The sequence below is a fragment of the Triticum dicoccoides genome, chromosome 5A (genome assembly GCF_002162155.2).
Source record: "Triticum dicoccoides isolate Atlit2015 ecotype Zavitan chromosome 5A, WEW_v2.0, whole genome shotgun sequence".
Classification (NCBI taxonomy): Eukaryota; Viridiplantae; Streptophyta; class Magnoliopsida; order Poales; family Poaceae; genus Triticum; species Triticum dicoccoides.
In genome coordinates this window covers 571,634,620-571,639,908 of record NC_041388.1, presented here as the reverse complement: position 1 = coordinate 571,639,908, position 5,289 = coordinate 571,634,620, and positions in this window count along the sequence as shown.

Sequence of the window (5,289 nt, the reverse complement as noted above, 5' to 3'; positions counted from 1 at the left end):
AATGCGACGCATGACTCGCCGACCGTGAGGGTATTTATAGCAGGCCGGTAAGCATTGAGATTTTGGGGGATTTTACCGAGTCAAGCGGGAAGCTTGCACGGAAACCTGCGAGGTTGCACGGGAACGGGCTCACAGACGATTCATTGGCGCCACCGTTTGGCCAAAAGAACGCCCCCGCGCGCTGCGCAAGCTTGCGCTGTAAGCCGTCTGCGGCAGCGGGATGACAAGACGTGCGAGAGGAGACGAAAGGCCACATACACAAACGGTTAATAAAAAAACGTTTGCGATCTGGTTTATAAGTATGATTTAACTAATAAAATACGAATGCATGTCGCCAAAGATTATATAGTTGGATTCGTATTTGAACATAGTTTCCAATTATATAATTTTTATAACATGCATTACCATTTTGTTGGTTAAAGTTGAGGGCAAAGTATGGCACAAAATATAAAGGGGACTATAAACTAGACGGAGTTGGTAGCACAAGCCGCTCTCTACGCAGCGACGCAACTGTCGGCTGGCTTGTAAGCGACCATTTCCTGCGTGTTCAACTGCTCTATGCATGTGGTTGCTTGTGGTTCAGGCGGTCGCGGCGCGCTCTGCTCTCGTGTCCCTCCGGGTGCTCTGCCCTCGTCCCTCCATGCGTGCTGCCAATGTTTGGGGCCAGCGCACGATCACGCAAGTTCGTGTGCATGCGGTTGCGTCGGGCGCGGCACGACGATGCAGTTACCTGCTGCAAAAACTGCCATGTGGACGCACCGAGAATCCACGCCGCCCGACCCCCTTTTATTCCTGCGGCCATTTACCTTCATCTCTTGCCTCACACGACACAATAAGCACACCCACAAGGACACATACAGAGAGGACATCCAGTGGTTCCAATGGCGCTCCCTGTGGCTCCAATGGCGCTCCCAGCGGCCGACGACGACAACGACGGGCAGTTCACCACGCAACACGTCGTGCACACCCACGTGAGGGGAAGGCTCTCTCGGTGGTGTACATGAACGAGCCGGTCTCGGTGGAGAGATCCATCCAAGCTATGAAGCAGTTCCTTGCCAAGGACAAGTACCAAGTGGTCGGCTTCGACCTCGAGTACACCATGGGTCGTACCGGGCACGATCAGAAGGTTGCCGTCACCCAGTTGTGCGTGCGACATGACGCCCTCGTCTACCACTACCACCTGGCCACAATGCCTTGCGAGCGTTTCTCTAGGTTTATCAACAACTCCGACTACAGTTTCACTGCGGTGGACACCACCAACGATCTAAAAGCGCTCAAGGTTTCGGGCTTGAAATGCCCGAATCTTGTCAACATCCAGTGACACTACATGGTCTGGGACAGTGACAAAAACAAACTGAACTCCCTGGTTGACCTCGCCTCGGCCATCATCGACCCCTAATACATGAAGATGAAAAATGAGAGCAATAAGGACAAGAACGCATGGCACAATGTGTGGCATGAGAGACTGGATGAACAACATGTCAAGTACGCGGCTATGGACACGTACACAAGCTACGAGATGTACATGCGGATCGTTGACATGAGGAACTGTCTTCTTCCTGACCCAGACGAGGGATTGAGCCACATAGCAGCGGCGGGAGCGTCACAAGAAGTAGATGACTAGACGATTGCTTATCCTACTTTAGAATGCATGCAATTGTTTATTGAGATGTGTGCGAATGATCTATATAATCACTTATGTAATTGGATGTTTATTTCAGTTATATATATACATGTTATTCTACTGTAGACAGAGCAAATCACATGGCTTATTAGCATCAACCGTCTGTGTTATTATTGGTCTTCGCACACATTTCTAATTACGGACATGTTTTCCACGTATCACACACATCTTGTTCAGTTGAACCGTTTTCATTGTGTTGCCTAATCACACACAGTTCATCCTAGTGAATCATATGTTGTATATCGCACACGCCTTCATCTGGTCACCCGTTTCTTTTGTTCCTCCTCATCCCAAACAGTTAATTGAGCTGAACCGTATGCCCTGCATCGCACACGCAACTAAAATCTGAACCATGTTTGATGCATCCATCATCGCAAACGTTTTGCATCTTTTTGACGGTTTTTACACCATCGTTTGTGATTATGGCATCGCACACAGTTTTATCGAAGGGTCTCTGATCGTAGTGTCGCATTTGGACCATCCTGCAGTAGTGATCGGCGGTGGTGCACTCTTGTGGCCGAAGACCCGAGCATTTCTCTCGTGCCAAATGGTCCACTAAACAAGCATTGTGAGGGAGGCCATGGCTGGTCTGTCGGGATTTTGCATGCCGGTTCTCTTGTCCTACCAATCCTCGACGAAATCATCAAGGTTCCATGTGAAGGTGTCCATGTGGGCAAGACCCAACTTTTCGATGACCGAATTCCAAAGCCCAAGGGTGTAGCGACATTCGAAGAAGAGATGTTCTCCCGTTTCTTGCTCTCTTTTGCAAAGTTGGACGAGACCACAATTTTGCCAACCCCAGTTATCCAACCTATCGGCGGTCCAAATCCGATCTTGCAAAGCAAACCATGCAAAGAATTCGATTTTTGGGGCGTCCAAACCTTCCAAACCAAGAAATCCATGAGGGAGAGAGTTAACCTAATGAATTCAGCCTTGTAAGCAGTGGTTGCTGAGTAGATCCCATCATTCGAGTGCTTCCAAACAATGCCATCCTCGATATATGCCTCAAGGCAAAATTCATGAACGAGCATCTAGAGAGTGAATAATTCCCTGATGTGGGTGCCGCATGTGATGGCAGGGAGATCGATCTTAAAGATCCAAGCACTCCCACCGAGGGCCTCCCTAACTTTCCAATATTTTCTCTTTGATGCTTCGTGAATTAATGGGGCGATGTCCTTGGGTTCATGCCCAAGCAACCAAGGGGCATCCAAGGAGTTTTGGCGCCATTCCCAATGGTGATTGTGGTGGAGGCATAGAAGAAGTCGAGGTGCTTCTCGGTGCATGGGTTACCAAGCCCCACACAAAGTTTGTTTGGCTCTTTCTACTCATACCAAGGCTATCTTAGCCGCAATGCCCGTGCAAACTTATTGGTGTTAAGCACACCAAGGCCATCGTATTCACGCGGTCGGCAAACCATCTCCCGCGCACAAAGAGAGTTGAGCGCGCACACACGACACAGTTCGGTTTTTGCCAACACTGCTATCTATCTATAACCTAAGGTCCTGAGCTAACATGAATGCGCCTTTTTTTAGCAAATACATGAATGTGCCTGGGATAGTGTTTTTCTTTGGGCGTGTGCTCAGTGGGGAGTACAGGGGCTAATTGGCTACTTCTCGTTTCTATTAGAGCAAATGGCCTTAACTGCTCCCATCTTTAAATTAATATTTATGTTTGTGAGAAAAATATTCATGTATTAGAGAACATAAAGTGATATAAAAATATAAACAATAAAAAATAGTGACAACAACAACAACAACGAAACCAGGAGTATCACCAAAGAACTGGGGTATCATCAAAGAACTAGCCATGGATAAAGGTGCGTGGAAGCTAGCTATCCATGTGCTAGACCCATAACTTGGTTGTGAGATTTTTTGGATTTCAGCTCTTTGGGCTATAGGCTTTATTTTTTTTAAAACAGTGAAAATAAACAAAATGAATAAAAAAAGAACAAGAATGAAGATGACAAAATAGAATTAAAAAAGTGCAAATCTGTAAGAGGCAACTAACAATGCCCACGAGCATGAGAACAAAATTGGCGAATCATATAATTTTCTATTCTATTTTTAGTGCTTTATTTATATTCATTATTAGGAACGAACCCAATGAGCAAAAAAGTGAAGCCACACGTAAAGTGGGCCGAGCCCAATTACCAAAGCGGCTGCGTAATTCACTCAAGGAGCGGCAAATAGTATTTGTGGGGATGCTATATACTGTAGACTACCCGAAAATGCCTTACGGTGGGCGAGCACTCAGCGGACCATATCCTGCCCATCCGTTATCCTAACTGATCACATCCCTCCCGGTATTTACGCGTTCTGGTCCCCCCCCACCCCCCCAAGAGCCTCGTCAAAGCCTGTATCCCGGCAGCTATAGGTAGCTAGCTTGGCAAAGAATCTAGCTGCTGGAACACACGTGATGAGTATGGCACCATTTCAATTTACCCTCTGCCAACCAGAACAGTTCGATGTGACGTGACCTTGTGCCCAATTGACCCCTCACGAGAGCACATAGAATAATAATCCGCCATCTTCTAGTATCTAAATCTTCTAGTATCTAAATAGCTAGCCCCCACGAACATATTTCTCTCAACATGTAAGTATGCCACATCATCAAGCAACATGCATGGAAAAAGACCCACCACAACATGCATTCATGCACATGAAAATGTCCACCTCAACATGCAAACATATATTAGATATTTTACAATACATTAATCAAACACAATAAGGCATATGGATTTGCAAATTTAGTTTTCGTAGTATCACTATCACTAGTAGAAAACAGGGCTTTGGTCACGGGGCAGTTTTCACATTAGTCCCGGTTCAGTCAAGAACTGGGACTAACGTGAGCAATTATCCCGGTTCGTGCGGCTAAGGCATTAGTCCCGGTTCACCTGGGCCCTTTAGTCCCGGTTCGTGCCACGAACCGGGACTAAAGGGTGCGATGCCCATTAGTCCCGGTTGGTGGCACCAACCGGGACTAAAGGTTAGACCTTTAGTACCAGTTGGTGCCACCAACCGGTACTAATGGGTTTTGAGGCATTAGTACTGGTTCATGGCACGAACGGTACTAAAGGTCCCATTTTCAAACTCTCCCCCCCCTGTGGACCGCCTTTTCAGTTTTGGAAGAAACAAAAGAAAATGATGGAAATGTCAGAAAAAATAAAATAAAATAAGTTCCCATGTGATATGTGGTCTACTTGTTGGGAAAATTTACAAATATGAATTTCGACTTTATTTGCAAAATCTCTCTAGAATTTGTAAAATGGGCATAACTTTTGCATACGAACTCGGATTAAAAAGTTTTTTATATGAAAAATCATCTACTCGAAAAGTTACATTATTGGTGTTAAGCACACCAAGGCCATCGTATTCACGCGGTCGGCAAACCATCTCCCGCGCACAAAGAGAGTTGAGCGCGCACACACGACACAGTTTGGTTTTTGCCAACACTGCTATCTATCTATAACCTAAGGTCCTGAGCTAACATGAATGCGCCTTTTTTTAGCAAATACATGAATGTGCCTGGGCTAGTGTTTTTCTTTGGGCGTGTGCTCAGTGGGCAGTACGGGGGCTAATTGGCTACTTCTCGTTTCTATTAGAGCA